Source organism: Ranitomeya variabilis, chromosome 1 (assembly GCF_051348905.1).
Source record: "Ranitomeya variabilis isolate aRanVar5 chromosome 1, aRanVar5.hap1, whole genome shotgun sequence".
In the NCBI taxonomy this organism is placed as follows: domain Eukaryota; kingdom Metazoa; phylum Chordata; class Amphibia; order Anura; family Dendrobatidae; genus Ranitomeya; species Ranitomeya variabilis.
The window spans coordinates 791369462-791390452 of NC_135232.1; the positions used below are offsets into that span (position 1 = coordinate 791369462).

The window sequence follows — 20991 nt, forward strand, 5'->3', positions numbered from 1 at the left end:
AAATAACTGCAAATTGTTTTTTGCTCTGAAACCCCGTTCCTCTGGTGACCCCATTCAGCAAGTAAAAATAGTTATTTCTCTGCTGCGTGGTGACCCTCAGGACTGGGCATTCTCCCTTGAGTCAGGGGATCCGGCATTGCTTAATGTAGATGCATTTTTTCAATCGCTCGGATTATTGTATGACGAACCTAACTCTGTAGAGCATGCTGAGAAAACACTGTTGGCCCTGTGTCAGGGTCAGGAAGCGGCAGAATTATACTGCCAGAAATTTAGAAAATGGTCTGTGCTCACTAAATGGAATGAGGATGCTCTGGCAGCAATTTTCAGAAAGGGTCTTTCTGAAGCCCTTAAGGATGTTATGGTGGGGTTCCCCACGCCTGTTGGTTTGAGCGAGTCTATGTCTCTGGCCATTCAGATTGATCGGCGCCTGCGCGAACGCAAAGTGGTGCACCATATGGCAGCGTCCTCTGAGCAGAGTCCTGAGTCTATTCAATGTGATAGGATTTTGACTAGAGCGGAACAGAGGGGATACAGACGTCAGAATGGGCTGTGTTTTTACTGTGGGGATTCTGCTCATGCTATTTCTGATTGCCCTAAGCGTACTAAGAGGGTCGCTAGATCTGTTACCATTAGTACTGTGCAGCCTAAGTTTCTCCTGTCTGTGACCCTGATTTGCTCATTGTCATCTTTTTCTGTCATGGCATTTGTGGATTCGGGTGCTGCTCTGAACTTAATGGACTTAGAATTCGCTAGGCGCTGTGGTTTTTCTTTGCAGCCTTTGCAGAGTCCCATACCCTTAAGGGGTATTGATGCTACACCGTTGGCCAAGAATAAACCTCAGTATTGGACTCAGCTGACTATATGCATGGCTCCAGCACATCAGGAAGATTGTCGTTTTCTGGTGTTGCATAATTTACATGATGTTGTTGTACTGGGTTTTCCATGGTTACAAGTACACAATCCAGTGCTGGATTGGAAATCAATGTCTGTGACTAGTTGGGGTTGTCAAGGGGTACATAGTGACGTTCCTTTAATGTCAATTTCCTCTTCCCCCTCTTCTGATGTTCCTGAATTTTTGTCAGATTTCCAGGATGTATTTGATGAGCCCAAGTCCAGTTCCCTTCCTCCACATAGGGACTGTGATTGTGCTATAGACTTGATTCCTGGCTGTAAGTTCCCTAAGGGCCGACTTTTCAATCTGTCTGTGCCAGAGCATGCAGCCATGCGGAGCTATGTAAAGGAGTCTTTAGAGAAGGGGCATATTCGGCCGTCTTCGTCACCATTGGGAGCGGGATTCTTTTTTGTTGCCAAGAAGGATGGCTCCTTGAGACCCTGTATTGATTATCGTCTTCTTAATAAGATCACGGTCAAATTCCAATACCCTTTACCTTTGCTCTCTGATTTGTTTGCTCGGATTAAGGGGGCATATAATCTTGTTCGTATTAAACAGGATGACGAATGGAAAACTGCATTTAATACGCCCGAAGGCCATTTTGAATACCTGGTGATGCCTTTTGGGCTTTCTAATGCGCCTTCTGTATTTCAGTCCTTTATGCATGATATTTTCCGCAATTATCTTGACAAATTCTTGATTGTGTATTTGGATGATATTTTGATTTTTTCCAATGATTGGGAGTCTCATGTGAAGCAGGTCAGGATGGTATTCCAGATCCTTCGTGATAATGCTCTATTTGTGAAGGGGTCTAAGTGCCTATTTGGAGTTCAGAAGGTCTCTTTTTTGGGGTTTATTTTTTCTCCTTCGTCTATAGAAATGGATCCTGTTAAGGTCCAAGCCATTCATGACTGGATTCAACCCACATCTGTGAAGAGCCTTCAGAAATTTTTGGGCTTTGCTAATTTTTATCGCCGTTTCATTGCCAACTTCTCTAGTGTGGTTAAACCCCTGACCGATTTGACGAAGAAAGGCGCTGATGTGACTAATTGGTCCTCTGAGGCTGTTGAGGCCTTTCAGGAGCTTAAACGCCGATTTACTTCTGCCCCTGTCTTGAGTCAGCCGGATGTTTCTCTTCCTTTTCAGGTTGCGGTTGACGCTTCTGAGATTGGGGCAGGGGCCGTTTTGTCATAGAGGAATTCTGATGGTTCCTTGATGAAGCCATGTGCCTTCTTTTCCCGAAAGTTTTCGCCTGCGGAACGCAATTATGATGTCGGCAATCGGGAGTTGTTGGCTATGAAGTGGGCATTTGAGGAATGGCGACATTGGCTTGAGGGAGCCAAGCACCGCATTGTGGTCTTGACCGATCATAAGAATCTGATTTACCTCAAGTCGGCCAAGCGGCTGAACCCTAGACAGGCTCGGTGGTCCCTGTTTTTCTCCCGTTTTGATTTTGTGGTCTCATATCTTCCAGGATCTAAGAATGTTAAGGCGGATGCCCTCTCTAGGAGTTTTTTGCCTGATTCTCCAGGAGTCCTTGAGCCGGTTGGCATTCTTAGGGAAGGGGTGATTCTGTCTGCCATCTCCCCTGATTTGCGGCGGGCGCTTCAGGAATTTCAGGCTGATAAACCTGGCCGCTGTCCTGTGGGGAAGCTGTTTGTTCCTGATAGATGGACAAGTAAGGTAATTTCTGAGGTCCATTGTTCTGTGTTGGCCGGTCATCCTGGGATTTTTGGTACCAGAGATTTGGTTGCTAGGTCCTTTTGGTGGCCTTCCTTGTCGCGGGATGTGCGTTCTTTTGTGCAGTCCTGTGGGACTTGTGCCCGGGCTAAGCCTTGCTGTTCCCGCGCTAGTGGGTTGCTTTTGCCTTTGCCTGTCCCGGAGAGGCCTTGGACGCATATTTCCATGGATTTTATTTCGGATCTTCCTGTGTCCCAGAGGATGTCTGTTATCTGGCTGGTTTGTGACCGGTTCTCTAAAATGGTCCATTTGGTACCTTTGCCTAAATTGCCTTCCTCCTCTGATTTGGTTCCATTATTTTTTCAGCATGTGGTTCGTTTGCATGGCATTCCAGAGAATATTGTGTCTGACAGAGGTTCCCAGTTTGTTTCCAGGTTTTGGCGGGCCTTTTGTGCTAAGATGGGCATTAATTTGTCTTTTTCTTCGGCGTTCCATCCTCAGACAAATGGCCAAACTGAGCGAACTAATCAAACCTTGGAAACCTATTTGAGATGCTTTCTGTCTGCTGATCAGGATGATTGGGTGGCTTTCTTGCCGTTGGCCGAGTTTGCCCTTAATAATCGGGCCAGTTCGGCTACTTTGGTTTCGCCTTTCTTTTGTAATTTTGGTTTCCATCCTCGTTTTTCTTCAGGGCAGGTTGTGCCTTCTGATTGTCCTGGTGTGGATTCTGTGATGGACAGGTTGCAGCAGATTTGGACTCATGTGGTAGACAATTTGACATTGTCCCAGGAAAAGGCTCAGCGTTTTGCTAACCGCCGTCGGTGTGTTGGTCCTCGGCTTCGTGTGGGGGATTTGGTCTGGTTATCCTCTCGTCATGTTCCTATGAAGGTTTCTTCCCCTAAGTTCAAGCCTCGGTTTATTGGTCCTTATAAGATTTCTGAGATTATCAATCCAGTGTCTTTTCGTTTGGCCCTTCCAGCCTCTTTTGCTATCCACAATGTTTTCCATAGATCTTTGTTGCGGAGATATGTGGTACCCGTTGTTCCATCTGTTGATCCTCCTGCCCCGGTGTTGGTTGAGGGGGAGTTGGAATATGTGGTTGAGAAAATTTTGGATTCTCGTTTTTCGAGGCGGAGGCTTCAGTATCTTGTCAAGTGGAAGGGTTATGGCCAGGAGGATAATTCTTGGGTGGTTGCCTCCGATGTCCATGCCGCCGATTTGGTTCGTGCTTTCCATTTGGCTCGTCCTGATCGGCCTGGGGGCTCTGGTGAGGGTTCGGTGACCCCTCCTCAAGGGGGGGGTACTGTTGTGAATTCCGCTCTTGGGCTCCCTCCTGTGGTTTTGAGTGGTATGGCTGCTTCTTGGATTTAGCATCAGCAGCTGTTCTCACTGATCGTCTTTCTGACTCGGCTATATTAGTCTGGCCTTATCCCTAATTCAATGCCAGTTGTCAATTGTTGAGCTTGGAGTCATGGCTCTCTGAGGATTTCCCTGCCACTCTGACCATTTCAGCAAAGCTAAGTCCTTGTTTGTCTTTTTGCAGTTCACTTGTTGTGGACTTTGTTGTTTGGCATTTTCTATGTTTTGCTCATTTGTCCAGCTTATCAGTATGGATCTATTTAGCTAAGCTGGAAGCTCTGGGCAGCAGAGTTTGCCCTCCACACCTTTAGTCAGGTGTGGAGATTTTTGCATTTCTCTGCGGTGGACTTTTTCTAGTTTTTATTACTGACCGCACAGTTTTCTGTTCTGTACTAATTCTGTCTAGCTAGTAGTGGCCTCCTTTGCTAAATCTTGTTTCATACTATGTATGTCATTTCCTTCTCCTCTCACAGTCATTCTTTGTGGGGGGCTGTCCTATCCTTTGGGGATTTTCTCTGAGGCAAGATAGCTTTCCTGTTTCTACCTTTAGGGGTAGCTAGTTCTCCGGCTGTGACGAGGTGTCCAGGGAGTGACAGGAACATCCCACGGCTACTGCTAGTGTCTGTGTTAAGATTAGGAACTGCGGTCGGTATAGTTACCACCTGCTCAGAGCTAGTCGCATGTCGCTCCTTAATCACCAGACCATAACAGGTTCCCCCCCACATATGGGGTATCAGCATACTCAGGACAAATTGGACAACAACTTTTGGGGTCCAATTTATCCTGTTACCCTTGGGAAAATACAAAACTGGGGGCTGAAAAATAATTTTTGTGGAAAAAATTTTTTTTTTTATTTTCACGTCTCTGGGATATAAACTGTAGTGAAACACTTGGGGGTTCAAAGTTCTCACAACACATCTAGATAAGTTCCTTGGAGGTCTAGTTTCCAATATCGGGTCACTTGTGTGGGGTTTCTACTGTTTGGGTACATCAGGGGCTCTGCAAATGCAATGTGACGCCTGCAAACCAATCCATCTAAGTCTGCATTCCAAATGGCGCTCCTTCCCTCCCGAGCTCTGCCATGCGCCCAAACAGTGGTTCCCCCCCACATATGGGGTATCAGCTTACTCAGGACAAATTGGACAACAACTTTTGGGGTCCAATTTATCCTGTTACCCTTGTGAAAATACAAAACTGGGGGCTAAAAAAAATCATTTTTGCGAAAAAAAAAGGAATTTTTATTTTCACGGCTCTGCGTTATAAACTGTAGTGAAACACTTGGGGGATCAAAGCTCTCAAAACACATCTAGATAAGTTACTTAGGGGGTCTACTTTCCAAAATGGTGTCACTTGTGGGGGGGTTTAATGTTTAGGCACATCAGGGGCTCTCCAAACGCGACATGGCGTCCCATCTTAATTCCAGTCAATTTTGCATTGAAAAGTCAAATGGCGCTCCTTCCCTTCCGAGCTCTGCTATGCGCCCAAACAGTGGTTTACCCCCACATATGGGGTATCGGCGTACTCAGGACAAATTGGACAACAATTTTTGGGGTCCAATTTCTTCTCTTACCCTTGGGAAAATAAAAAAATAGGGGCGAAAAGATAATTTTTGTGAAAAAATATGATTTTTTATTTTTACGGCTCTGCATTATAAACTTCTGTGAAGCACTTGTTGGGTCAAAGTGCTCACCACACATCTAGATGAGTTCCTTAGGGGGTCTACTTTCCAAAATGGTGTCACTTGTGGGGGGTTTCAATGTTTAGGCACATCAGGGGCTCTCCAAACACAACATGGCGTTCCATCTCCATTCCAGTCAATTTTGCATTGAAAGGTCAAATGGCGCTCCTTCCCTTCCGAGCTCTGCGGTGCGCCCAAACAGTGGTTTACCCCCATATATGGGGTATCGGCGTACTCAGCACAAATTGTACAAAAACTTTTGGGGTCCATTTTCTCCTGTTACCATTGGTAAAATAAAATAAATTGGAGCTGAAATAAATTTTGTGTAAAAAAAAAAAAATTTAAATGTTAATTTTTATTTAAACATTCCAAAAATTCCTGTGAAACAACTGAAGGGTTAATACATTTCTTGAATGTGGTTTTGAGCACCTTGAGGGGTGCAGTTTTTAGAATGGTGTCACACTTGGGTATTTTCTGTCATATATACCCCTCAAAATGACTTCAAATGAGATGTGGTCCCTAACAAAAAAAATGGTGTTGTAAAAATGAGAAATTGCTGGTCAACTTTTAACCCTTATAACTCCCTAACAAAAAAAAATTTTGGTTCCTAAATTGTGCTGATGTAAAGTAGACATGTGGGAAATGTTACCTATTAAGTATTTTGTGTGACATATCTCTGTGATTTAAGGGCATAAAAATTCAAAGTTGGAAAATTGTGAAATTTTCAAAATTTTCGCCAAATTTCCGTTTTTTTCACAAATAAACGCAAGATATATCGAAGAAATTTTACCACTATCTTGAAGTACAATATGTCACGAGAAAACAATGTCAGAATCGCCTCATAACCTCATAAAGGGACAGTGGTCAGAATTGTAAAAATTGGCCCGGTCATTAACGAGCAAACCACCCTTGGGGGTGAAGGGGTTAATACCCTAGGGAGGGGCCATGGATATTGGCCCCCATGGCTAAAAACATCAGCACTCAGCCATCCCAGAAAAGGCGCATCTGTAAGATGCACCAATTCCGGCACTTAGCATAATATCACAAAATGGAGGGCACCACCACAAATATATCCATAAAAATAGGTCCCTGATCTACCAAAACATGAAAAACCACAAACCCAAATAAATAGAAAAAGACATGTTATAGTGGAGATCAACAGGACAATAATTAGATATAGAATATAAATTTTATTGAAATAAGCAGAGCATGCAATTCCGGCACTTAGCCTCGCTCTTCCCACTTGCCCTGTAGCAGTGGCAAGTGGGGTAATAGTTGTGGGGTTAATGTCACCTTTGCATTGAAAGGTGACATCAAGCTTGGCTTAGTAATGGAGAGGTGTCAATAAGAAACAACTGAAATTATGTCTTACATTCTAGGTTCTTCAAAGTAGCCACCTTTTGCTTTGCATACTCTTTGCATTCTCTTGATGAGCTTCAAGAGGTAGTCACAGGGAATGGTTTTCACGTCACAGGTGTGTCCTGTCAGGTTTGATAAGTGGGATTTCTTGCCTTATAAACGGGGTTGGAACCATCAGTTGTGTTGTGCAGAAGTCTGGTGGATACACAGATGATAGTCCTACTGAATAGACTGTTAGCTGCTTTTTCTTGCCATAATACAAATTCTAAGTAAAGAAAAATGAGTGGCCATCATTTCTTTAAGAAATGAAGGTCAGTCAGTCCGAAAAATTGGGAAAACTTTGAAAGTGTCGCCAAGTGCAGTGGCAAAAACCATCAAGCGCTACAAAGAAACTGGCTCACATGAGGACCGCCCCAGGAAAGGAAGACCAAGAGTCACCTCTGCTTCTGAGGATAAGTTTATACAAGTCACCAGCCTCAGAAATCGAAGGTTAACAGCAGCTCAGATTAGAGACCAGGTCAATGCCACACAGAGTTCTAGCAGCAGGCACATCTCTACAACAACTGTTAAGAGGAGACTTAGTGCATCAGGCCTTCATGGTAAAATAGCTGCTAGGAAACCACTGCTAAGGACAGGCAACAAGCAGAAGAGACTTGTTTGGGCTAAAGAACACAAGGAATGGACATTAGACCAGTGGAAATCTGTGCTTTGGTCTGATGAGTCCAAATTTGAGATCTTTGGTTCCAACCACCGTGTCTTTGTGCGGCGCAGAAAAGGTGAACGGATGGACTCTACATGCCTGGTTCCCACCGTGAAGCATGGAGGAGGAGGTGTGATGGTGTGGGGGTGCTTTGCTGGTGACACTGTTGGGGATTTATTCAAAATTGAAGGCATACTGAACCAGCATGGCTACCACAGCATCTTGCAGCGGCATGCTATTCCATCCGGTTTGCGTTTAGATGGACCATCATTTATTTTTCAACAGGACAATGACCCCAAACACACCTCCAGGCTGTGTAAGGGCTATTTGACCAAGAAGGAGAGTGATGGGGTGCTACACCAGATGACCTGGCCTTCACAGTCACCAGACCTGAACCCAATCGAGATGGTTTGGGGTGAGCTGGACCGCAGAGTGAAGGCAAAAGGGCCAACAAGTGCTAAGCATCTCTGGGAACTCCTTCAAGATTGTTGGAAGACCATTCCCGGTGACTACCTCTTGAAGCTCATCAAGAGAATGCCAAGAGTGTGCAAAGCAGTCATCAAAGCAAAAGGTGGCTACTTTGAAGAGCCTAGAATATAAGACATATTTTCAGTTGTTTCACACTTTTTTGTTAAGTATATAATTCCACGTGTCAATTCATAGTTTTGATGCCTTCAGTGTGAATGTACAATTTTCATAGTCATGAAAATACAGAAAAATCTTTAAATGAGAAGGTGTGTCCAAACTTTTGGTCTGTACTGTATGGACTACAGGGAGGACCTACCAGGAGCCCATACAGTGCAGGTCCTTCACTACTGTACTGTCCAGGAGCCCATACAGTGTAGGTCCTTCACTACTGTACTGCCCAGAATGTGTGGACTGCAGGGAGGACCTACCAGGAGCCCATTCAGTGTAGTTCTTTCACTACTGTACTGTCCAGGATGTATGGACTGCAGGGAGGACCTACCAGTAGCCTATACAGTGTAGGTCCTTCACTACTGTACTGCCCAGAATGTATGGACTGCAGGGAGGACCTACCAGGAGCCCATACAGTGTAGGTCCTTGACTACTGTACTGTCCAGGATGTATGGACTGCAGGGAGGACCTACCAGGAGCCCATACAGTGTAGGTCCATCACTACTATACTGCCCAGAATGTGTGGACTGCAGGGAGGACCTACCAGGAGCCCATACAGTGTAGGTCCTTCACTACTGTACTGTCCAGGATGTATGGACTGCAGGGAGGACCTACCAGGAGCCCATACAATGTAGGTCCTTCACTACTGTACTGCCCAAAATGTGTGGACTGCAGGGAGGACCTACCCGGAGCCCATACAGTGTAGGTCCTTCACTACTGTACTGTCCAGGATGTATGGACTGCAGGGAGGACCTACCAGGAGCCCAAACAGTGTAGGTACTTCACAACTGTACTGCCCAAAATGTATGGACTGCAGGGAGGACTTACCAGGAGCCCATACAGTGTAGGTCCTTCACTACTGTACTGCCCAGAATGTGTGGACTGCAGGGAGCACCTACCAGGAGCCCATACAGTGTAGGTCCTTCACTACTGTACTGTCCAGGAGCCCATACATTGTAGGTCCTTCACTACTGTACTGCCCAGAATTTGTGGACTGCAGGGAGGACCTACCAGGAGCCCATACAGTGTAGTTCCTTCACTACTGTACTGTCCAGGATGTATGGACTGCAGGGAGGACCTACCAGGAGCCTATACAGTGTAGGCCCTTCACTACTGTACTGCCCAGAATGTATGGACTTCAGGGAGTACCTACCAGGAGCCCATACAGTGTAGGTCCTTCACTACTGTACTGCCCAGAATGTATGGACTGCAGGGACGACCTACCAGGAGCCCATACAGTGTAGGTCCTTCACTACTGTACTGTCCAGAATGTGTGGACTGCTGGGAGGACCTACCAGGAGCCCATACAGTGTAGGTCCTTCACTACTGTGTTGCCCAGAATGTGTGGACTGCAGAAAGGACCTACCAGGAGCCCATACAGTGTAGGTCCTTCACTACTGTACTGCCCAGAATGTGTGGACTGCTGGGAGGACCTACCAGGAGCCCATACAGTGTAGGTCCTTCACTACTGTACTGCCCAGGATGTATGGACTACAGGGAGGACCTACCAGGAGCCCATACAGTGTAGGTCCTTCACTACTGTACTGCTCAGAATGTTTGGACTACAGGGAGGACCTACCAGGAGCCCATACAGTGTAGGTCCTTCACTACTGTACTGCTCAGAATGTATGGACTACAGGGAGGACCTACCAGGAGCCCATACAGTGTAGGTCCTTCACTACTGTACTGTCCAGGAGCCCATACAGTGTAGGTCCTTCACTACTGTACTGCTCAGAATGTATGGACTGCAGGGACGACCTACCAGGAGCCCATACAGTGTAGGTCCTTTACTACTGTACTGTCCAGGATGTATAGACTGCAGGGAGGTCCTACCAGGAGCCCACACAGTGTAGGTCCTTCACTACTGTACTGCCCAGAATGTATGGACTGCAGGGAGGTCCTACCAGGAGCGCATACAGTGCAGGTCCTTCACTACTGTACTGCCCAGACTGTATGGACTGCAGGGACGACCTACCAGGAGCCCATACAGTGTAGGTCCTTCACTACTGTACTGTCCAGGATGTATGGACTGCAGGGAGGACCTACCAGGAGCCCATACAGTGCAGGTCCTTCACTACTGTACTGCCCAGACTGTATGGACTGCAGGGACGACCTACCAGGAGCCCATACAGTGTAGGTCCTTCACTACTGTACTGCCCAGACTGTATGGACTGCAGGGAGGACCTACCAGGAGCCCATACAGTGTAGGTCCTTCACTACTGTACTGTCCAGGATGTATGGACTGCAGGGAGGTCCTACCAGGAGCCCACACAGTGTAGGTCCTTCACTACTGTACTGTCCAGGATGTATAGACTGCAGGGAGGACCTACCAGGAGCCCATACAGTGTAGGTCCTTCACTACTGTACTGTCCAGGATGTATGGACTGCAGGGAGGATCTACCAGGAGCCCATACAGTTTAGGTCCTTCACTACTGTACTGCCCAGACTGTATGGACTGCAGAGAGGACCTACCAGGAGCCCATACAGTGTAGGTCCTTCACTACTGTACTGCTCAGAATGTATGGACTGCAGGGAGGACCTACCAGGAGCCCATACAGTGCAGGTCCTTCACTACTGTACTGCCCAGACTGTATGGACTGCAGGGTCGACCTACCAGGAGCCCATACAGTGTAGGTCCTTCACTACTGTACTGCTCAGAATGTATGGACTGCAGGGAGGTCCTACCAGGAGCCCATACAGTGTAGGTCCTTCACTACTGTACTGTCCAGGATGTATGGACTGCAGGGAGGTCCTACCAGGAGCCCACACAGTGTAGGTCCTTCACTACTGTACTGCCCAGACTGTATGGACTGCAGGGAGGATCTACCAGGAGACCATACAGTGTAGGTCCTTCACTACTGTACTGTCCAGGATGTATGGACTGCAGGGAGGACCTACCAGGAACCCATACAGTGTAGGTCCTTCACTACTGTACTGTCCAGGATGTATGGACTGCAGGGAGGTCCTACCAGGAGCCCACACAGTGTAGGTCCTTCACTACTGTACTGCCCAGACTGTATGGACTGCAGGGAGGACCTGCCAGGAGCCCATATAGTGTAGGTCCTTCACTACTGTACTGTCCAGGATGTATGGACTGCAGGGAGGTCCTACCAGGAGCCCACACAGTGTAGGTCCTTCACTACTGTACTGCCCAGACTGTATGGACTGCAGGGACGTCCTACCAGGAGCCCATACAGTGTAGGTCCTTCACTACTGTACTGCCCAGACTGTATGGACTGCAGGGAGGACCTACCAGGAGCCCATACAGTGTAGGTCCTTCACTACTGTACTGTCCAGGATGTATGGACTGCAGGGAGGTCCTACCAGGAGCCCACACAGTGTAGGTCCTTCACTACTGTACTGCCCAGACTGTATGGACTGCAGGGAGGATCTACCAGGAGCCCATACAGTGTAGGTCCTTCACTACTGTACTGTCCAGGATGTATGGACTGCAGGGAGGACCTACCAGGAGCCCATACAGTGTAGGTCCTTCACTACTGTACTGCCCAGGATGTATGGACTGCAGGGAGGTCCTACCAGGAGCCCACACAGTGTAGGTCCTTCACTACTGTACTGCCCAGACTGTATGGACTGCAGGGAGGACCTGCTAGGAGCCCATACAGTGTAGGTCCTTCACTACTGTACTGTCCAGGATGTATGGACTGCAGGGAGGTCCTACCAGGAGCCCACACAGTGTAGGTCCTTCACTACTGTACTGCCCAGACTGTATGGACTGCAGGGAGGACCTACCAGGAGCCCATACAGTGTAGGTCCTTCACTACTGTACTGTCCAGGATGTATGGACTGCAGGGAGGACCTGCCAGGAGCCCATACAGTGTAGGTCCTTCACTACTGTACTGCCCAGACTGTATGGACTGCAGGGAGGACCTACCAGGAGCCAATACAGTGTAGGTCCTTCACTACTGTACTGCCCAGGATGTATGGACTGCAGGGAGGACCTACCAGGAGCCCATACAGTGTAGGTCCTTCACTACTGTACTGTCCAGGATGTATGGACTGCAGGGAGGTCCTACCAGGAGCCCACACAGTGTAGGTCCTTCACTACTGTACTGCCAAGGATGTATGGACTGCAGGGAGGATCTACCAGGAGCCCATACAGTGTAGGTCCTTCACTACTGTACTGCCCAGACTGTATGGACTGCAGGGAGGACCTACCAGGAGCCCATACAGTGTAGGTCCTTCACTACTGTACTGCTCAGAATGTATGGACTGCAGGGAGGACCTACCAGGAGCCCATACAGTGCAGGTCCTTCACTACTGTACTGCCCAGGATGTATGGACTGCAGGGAGGATCTACCAGGAGCCCATACAGTGTAGGTCCTTCACTACTGTACTGCCCAGACTGTATGGACTGCAGGGAGGACCTACCAGGAGCCCATACAGTGTAGGTCCTTCACTACTGTACTGTCCAGGATGTATGGACTGCAGGGAGGATCTACCAGGAGCCCATACAGTGTAGGTCCTTCACTACTGTACTGTCCAGGATGTATGGACTGCAGGGAGGACCTACCAGGAGCCCATACAGTGTAGGTCCTTCACTACTGTACTGTCCAGGATGTATGGACTGCAGGGAGGTCCTACCAGGAGCCCACACAGTGTAGGTCCTTCACTACTGTACTGTCCAGGATGTATAGACTGCAGGGAGGACCTACCAGGAGCCCATACAGTGTAGGTCCTGCACTACTGTACTGCCCAGAATGTATGGACTGCAGGGAGGACCTACCAGGAGCCCATACAGTGTAGGTCCTTCACTACTGTACTGCCCAGGATGTATGGACTGCAGGGAGGATCTACCAGGAGCCCATACAGTGTAGGTCCTTCACTACTGTACTGTCCAGGATGTATGGACTGCAGGGAGGACCTACCAGGAGCCCATACAGTGTAGGTCCTTCACTACTGTACTGTCCAGGATGTATGGACTGCAGGGAGGTCCTACCAGGAGCCCACACAGTGTAGGTCCTTCACTACTGTACTGTCCAGGATGTATAGACTGCAGGGAGGACCTACCAGGAGCCCATACAGTGTAGGTCCTTCACTACTGTACTGCTCAGGATGTATGGAGTGCAGGGAGATCCTACCAGGAGCCCACACAGTGTAGGTCCTTCACTACTGTACTGTCCAGGATGTATAGACTGCAGGGAGGACCTACCAGGAGCCCATACAGTGTAGGTCCTTCACTACTGTACTGCCCAGACTGTATGGACTGCAGGGAGGACCTACCAGGAGCCCATACAGTGTAGGTCCTTCACTACTGTACTGCCCAGGATGTATGGACTGCAGGGAGATCCTACCAGGAGCCCATACAGTGTAGGTCCTTCACTACTGTACTGTCCAGGATGTATGGACTGCAGGGAGGATCTACCAGGAGCCCATACAGTGTAGGTCCTTCACTACTGTACTGCCCAGAATGTATGGACTGCAGGGAGGACCTACCAGGAGCCCATACAGTGTAGGTCCTTCACTACTGTACTGTCCAGGATGTATGGACTGCAGGGAGGACCTACCAGGAGCCCATACAGTGTAGGTCCTTCACTACTGTACTGTCCAGGATGTATGGACTGCAGGGAGGACCTACCAGGAGCCCATACAGTGTAGGTCCTTCACTACTGTACTGTCCAGGATGTATGGACTGCAGGGAGGACCTACCAGGAGCCCATACAGTGTAGGTCCTTCACTACTGTACTGTCCAGGATGTATGGACTGCAGGGAGGACCTACCAGGAGCCCATACAGTGTAGGTCCTTCACTACTGTACTGCTCAGGATGTATGGACTGCAGGGACGACCTACCAGGTGCCCATACAGTGTAGGTCCTTCACTACTGTACTGTCCAGGATGTATGGACTGCAGGGAGGACCTACCAGGAGCCCATACAGTGTAGGTCCTTCACTACTGTACTGTCCAGGATGTATGGACTGCAGAGAGGACCTACCAGGAGCCCATACAGTGTAGGTCCTTCACTACTGTACTGTCCAGGATGTATGGACTGCAGGGAGGTCCTACCAGGAGCCCACACAGTGTAGGTCCTTCATTACTGTACTGTCCAGGATGTATAGACTGCAGGGAGGACCTACCAGGAGCCCATACAGTGTAGGTCCTTCACTACTGTACTGTCCAGGATGTATGGACTGCAGGGAGGTCCTACCAGGAGCCCACACAGTGTAGGTCCTTCACTACTGTACTGTCCAGGATGTATAGACTGCAGGGAGGACCTACCAGGAGCCCATACAGTGCAGGTCCTTCACTACTGTACTGTCCAGGATGTATGGACTGCAGGGAGGACCTACCAGGAGCCCATACAGTGTAGGTCCTTCACTACTGTACTGTCCAGGATGTATGGACTGCAGGGAGGACCTACCAGGAGCCCATACAGTGTAGGTCCTTCACTACTGTACTGTCCAGGATGTATGGACTGCAGAGAGGACCTACCAGGAGCCCATACAGTGTAGGTCCTTCACTACTGTACTGTCCAGGATGTATGGACTGCAGGGAGGTCCTACCAGGAGCCCACACAGTGTAGGTCCTTCACTACTGTACTGTCCAGGATGTATAGACTGCAGGGAGGACCTACCAGGAGCCCACACAGTGTAGGTCCTTCACTACTGTACTGTCCAGGATGTATAGACTGCAGGGAGGACCTACCAGGAGCCCATACAGTGCAGGTCCTTCACTACTGTACTGCCCAGGATGTATGGACTGCAGGGAGGATCTACCAGGAGCCCATACAGTGTAGGTCCTTCACTACTGTACTGCCCAGACTGTATGGACTGCAGGGAGGACCTACCAGGAGCCCATACAGTGTAGGTCCTTCACTACTGTACTGTCCAGGATGTATGGACTGCAGGGAGGATCTACCAGGAGCCCATACAGTGTAGGTCCTTCACTACTGTACTGTCCAGGATGTATGGACTGCAGGGAGGACCTACCAGGAGCCCATACAGTGTAGGTCCTTCACTACTGTACTGTCCAGGATGTATGGACTGCAGGGAGGTCCTACCAGGAGCCCACACAGTGTAGGTCCTTCACTACTGTACTGTCCAGGATGTATAGACTGCAGGGAGGACCTACCAGGAGCCCATACAGTGTAGGTCCTGCACTACTGTACTGCCCAGAATGTATGGACTGCAGGGAGGACCTACCAGGAGCCCATACAGTGTAGGTCCTTCACTACTGTACTGCCCAGGATGTATGGACTGCAGGGAGGATCTACCAGGAGCCCATACAGTGTAGGTCCTTCACTACTGTACTGTCCAGGATGTATGGACTGCAGGGAGGACCTACCAGGAGCCCATACAGTGTAGGTCCTTCACTACTGTACTGTCCAGGATGTATGGACTGCAGGGAGGTCCTACCAGGAGCCCACACAGTGTAGGTCCTTCACTACTGTACTGTCCAGGATGTATAGACTGCAGGGAGGACCTACCAGGAGCCCATACAGTGTAGGTCCTTCACTACTGTACTGCTCAGGATGTATGGAGTGCAGGGAGATCCTACCAGGAGCCCACACAGTGTAGGTCCTTCACTACTGTACTGTCCAGGATGTATAGACTGCAGGGAGGACCTACCAGGAGCCCATACAGTGTAGGTCCTTCACTACTGTACTGCCCAGACTGTATGGACTGCAGGGAGGACCTACCAGGAGCCCATACAGTGTAGGTCCTTCACTACTGTACTGCCCAGGATGTATGGACTGCAGGGAGATCCTACCAGGAGCCCATACAGTGTAGGTCCTTCACTACTGTACTGTCCAGGATGTATGGACTGCAGGGAGGATCTACCAGGAGCCCATACAGTGTAGGTCCTTCACTACTGTACTGCCCAGAATGTATGGACTGCAGGGAGGACCTACCAGGAGCCCATACAGTGTAGGTCCTTCACTACTGTACTGTCCAGGATGTATGGACTGCAGGGAGGACCTACCAGGAGCCCATACAGTGTAGGTCCTTCACTACTGTACTGTCCAGGATGTATGGACTGCAGGGAGGACCTACCAGGAGCCCATACAGTGTAGGTCCTTCACTACTGTACTGTCCAGGATGTATGGACTGCAGGGAGGACCTACCAGGAGCCCATACAGTGTAGGTCCTTCACTACTGTACTGTCCAGGATGTATGGACTGCAGGGAGGACCTACCAGGAGCCCATACAGTGTAGGTCCTTCACTACTGTACTGCTCAGGATGTATGGACTGCAGGGACGACCTACCAGGTGCCCATACAGTGTAGGTCCTTCACTACTGTACTGTCCAGGATGTATGGACTGCAGGGAGGACCTACCAGGAGCCCATACAGTGTAGGTCCTTCACTACTGTACTGTCCAGGATGTATGGACTGCAGAGAGGACCTACCAGGAGCCCATACAGTGTAGGTCCTTCACTACTGTACTGTCCAGGATGTATGGACTGCAGGGAGGTCCTACCAGGAGCCCACACAGTGTAGGTCCTTCATTACTGTACTGTCCAGGATGTATAGACTGCAGGGAGGACCTACCAGGAGCCCATACAGTGTAGGTCCTTCACTACTGTACTGTCCAGGATGTATGGACTGCAGGGAGGTCCTACCAGGAGCCCAAACAGTGTAGGTCCTTCACTACTGTACTGTCCAGGATGTATAGACTGCAGGGAGGACCTACCAGGAGCCCATACAGTGCAGGTCCTTCACTACTGTACTGTCCAGGATGTATGGACTGCAGGGAGGACCTACCAGGAGCCCATACAGTGTAGGTCCTTCACTACTGTACTGTCCAGGATGTATGGACTGCAGGGAGGACCTACCAGGAGCCCATACAGTGCAGGTCCTTCACTACTGTACTGTCCAGGATGTATGGACTGCAGAGAGGACCTACCAGGAGCCCATACAGTGTAGGTCCTTCACTACTGTACTGTCCAGGATGTATGGACTGCAGGGAGGTCCTACCAGGAGCCCACACAGTGTAGGTCCTTCACTACTGTACTGTCCAGGATGTATAGACTGCAGGGAGGACCTACCAGGAGCCCACACAGTGTAGGTCCTTCACTACTGTACTGTCCAGGATGTATAGACTGCAGGGAGGACCTACCAGGAGCCCACACAGTGCAGGTCCTTCACTACTGTACTGTCCAGGATGTATGGACTGCAGGGAGGACCTACCAGGAGCCCATACAGTGTAGGTCCTTCACTACTGTACTGTCCAGGATGTATGGACTGCAGGGAGGACCTACCAGGAGCCCATACAGTGTAGGTCCTTCACTACTGTACTGTCCAGGATGTATAGACTGCAGGGAGGACCTACCAGGAGCCCATACAGTGCAGGTCCTTCACTACTGTACTGCCCAGGATGTATGGACTGCAGGGAGGATCTACCAGGAGCCCATACAGTGTAGGTCCTTCACTACTGTACTGCCCAGGATGTATGGACTGCAGGGAGGACCTACCAGGAGCCCATACAGTGTAGGTCCTTCACTACTGTACTGTCCAGGATGTATGGACTGCAGGGAGGATCTACCAGGAGCCCATACAGTGTAGGTCCTTCACTACTGTACTGTCCAGGATGTATGGACTGCAGGGAGGACCTACCAGGAGCCCATACAGTGTAGGTCCTTCACTACTGTACTGTCCAGGATGTATGGACTGCAGGGAGGTCCTACCAGGAGCCCACACAGTGTAGGTCCTTCACTACTGTACTGTCCAGGATGTATAGACTGCAGGGAGGACCTACCAGGAGCCCATACAGTGTAGGTCCTGCACTACTGTACTGCCCAGAATGTATGGACTGCAGGGAGGACCTACCAGGAGCCCATACAGTGTAGGTCCTTCACTACTGTACTGCCCAGGATGTATGGACTGCAGGGAGGATCTACCAGGAGCCCATACAGTGTAGGTCCTTCACTACTGTACTGTCCAGGATGTATGGACTGCAGGGAGGACCTACCAGGAGCCCATACAGTGTAGGTCCTTCACTACTGTACTGTCCAGGATGTATGGACTGCAGGGAGGTCCTACCAGGAGCCCACACAGTGTAGGTCCTTCACTACTGTACTGTCCAGGATGTATAGACTGCAGGGAGGACCTACCAGGAGCCCATACAGTGTAGGTCCTTCACTACTGTACTGCTCAGGATGTATGGAGTGCAGGGAGATCCTACCAGGAGCCCACACAGTGTAGGTCCTTCACTACTGTACTGTCCAGGATGTATAGACTGCAGGGAGGACCTACCAGGAGCCCATACAGTGTAGGTCCTTCACTACTGTACTGCCCAGACTGTATGGACTGCAGGGAGGACCTACCAGGAGCCCATACAGTGTAGGTCCTTCACTACTGTACTGCCCAGGATGTATGGACTGCAGGGAGATCCTACCAGGAGCCCATACAGTGTAGGTCCTTCACTACTGTACTGTCCAGGATGTATGGACTGCAGGGAGGATCTACCAGGAGCCCATACAGTGTAGGTCCTTCACTACTGTACTGCCCAGAATGTATGGACTGCAGGGAGGACCTACCAGGAGCCCATACAGTGTAGGTCCTTCACTACTGTACTGTCCAGGATGTATGGACTGCAGGGAGGACCTACCAGGAGCCCATACAGTGTAGGTCCTTCACTACTGTACTGTCCAGGATGTATGGACTGCAGGGAGGACCTACCAGGAGCCCATACAGTGTAGGTCCTTCACTACTGTACTGTCCAGGATGTATGGACTGCAGGGAGGACCTACCAGGAGCCCATACAGTGTAGGTCCTTCACTACTGTACTGTCCAGGATGTATGGACTGCAGGGAGGACCTACCAGGAGCCCATACAGTGTAGGTCCTTCACTACTGTACTGCTCAGGATGTATGGACTGCAGGGACGACCTACCAGGTGCCCATACAGTGTAGGTCCTTCACTACTGTACTGTCCAGGATGTATGGACTGCAGGGAGGACCTACCAGGAGCCCATACAGTGTAGGTCCTTCACTACTGTACTGTCCAGGATGTATGGACTGCAGAGAGGACCTACCAGGAGCCCATATAGTGTAGGTCCTTCACTACTGTACTGTCCAGGATGTATGGACTGCAGGGAGGTCCTACCAGGAGCCCACACAGTGTAGGTCCTTCATTACTGTACTGTCCAGGATGTATAGACTGCAGGGAGGACCTACCAGGAGCCCATACAGTGTAGGTCCTTCACTACTGTACTGTCCAGGATGTATGGACTGCAGGGAGGTCCTACCAGGAGCCCACACAGTGTAGGTCCTTCACTACTGTACTGTCCAGGATGTATAGACTGCAGGGAGGACCTACCAGGAGCCCATACAGTGCAGGTCCTTCACTACTGTACTGTCCAGGATGTATGGACTGCAGGGAGGACCTACCAGGAGCCCATACAGTGCAGGTCCTTCACTACTGTACTGTCCAGGATGTATGGACTGCAGAGAGGACCTACCAGGAGCCCATACAGTGTAGGTCCTTCACTACTGTACTGTCCAGGATGTATGGACTGCAGGGAGGTCCTACCAGGAGCCCACACAGTGTAGGTCCTTCACTACTGTACTGTCCAGGATGTATGGACTGCAGGGAGGTCCTACCAGGAGCCCACACAGTGTAGGTCCTTCACTACTGTACTGTCCAGGATGTATAGACTGCAGGGAGGACCTACCAGGAGCCCACACAGTGTAGGTCCTTCACTACTGTACTGTCCAGGATGTATAGACTGCAGGGAGGACCTACCAGGAGCCCACACAGTGCAGGTCCTTCACTACTGTACTGTCCAGGATGTATGGACTGCAGGGAGGACCTACCAGGAGCCCATACAGTGTAGGTCCTTCACTACTGTACTGTCCAGGATGTATGGACTGCAGGGAGGACCTACCAGGAGCCCATACAGTGTAGGTCCTTCACTACTGTACTGTCCAGGATGTATAGACTGCAGGGAGGATCTACCAGGAGCCCATACACTATAGTTCCTTCACTACTGTACTGCCCAGGATGTATGGACTGCAGGGAAAATCCACGTCCAGGTAAAGCAGGCCAGAGTCTGACACTTCCAGCACACGTGACTGGTCACATGACTATGACATCATGAAAGGTCCTTTAGCACCTAGGATTTAGGATCGTGACAGAAAGGAGATAACGCTGTCATTATCTGCCGGACACCGCGGGGTTCCTGCAGGAGGCGGCCGCGCTGTAAGACGCTGGTAATTCCTCCTTGTGTGAACGCTTCCTATTGTAGTGGTCTTCGTTGCATGTCATTAAATAAAACCCTGTGGCCGCGGTTCTGGCTGCGGTTGTGTATTGCGGGGCAGGACACTGGTTATCATCGTCCGGACACGGTTGTTGGGTGCTCCGCAGCTCTTGGGGTCGGGATGGAGGATTTTAGCTATAGAGAAGCCTGTAGTCTGTACAGAAAGCCATAGGAATGCTTCCAATCTGCAGGAACAGCTCAGTGGCCACTTCACCTCCATTGGTAGCCGTGGTTCTTTGTCCTGCGCAGAATAAAGCGGTTTATTATTATTGTAGCGCCACTTATTCCATGGTGCTGTACATGGGAGGGGGCATACATGATAAAAGGCGAGTATAGTGACCCTGAGCAATGCGAGTCACGACTGGCACAGGATTATCGCACGGGCCCTTTTTATTTCTCTAGTTTTCTGTGTTTTTTTAATTTGCACTGTTATTGACTATTTTGAAGAGCTCAGTCAGACCCCGTATACAT

At 49.7% G+C, this 20991-nt stretch overlaps 1 protein-coding gene across 3 annotated transcripts in view; it reads left to right on the forward strand.

Moving 5' to 3' along the window:
* MPND (MPN domain containing) overlaps positions 1 to 20991 on the forward strand; it is a 130679-nt gene that overhangs the window by 25823 nt on the left and 83865 nt on the right. Inside the window, exon 1 of one of the 3 annotated variants that reach the window (XM_077273154.1) lies at positions 20346 to 20473. The exons of 1 other annotated variant lie outside the window; for it this stretch is intronic. The gene's annotated coding sequence lies outside the window, so the exon portion shown is untranslated. Of the gene's footprint in view, positions 1 to 20345; positions 20474 to 20991 lie in introns of those variants that run through there. One more of the 3 variants, XM_077273164.1, reaches the window with a different exon arrangement.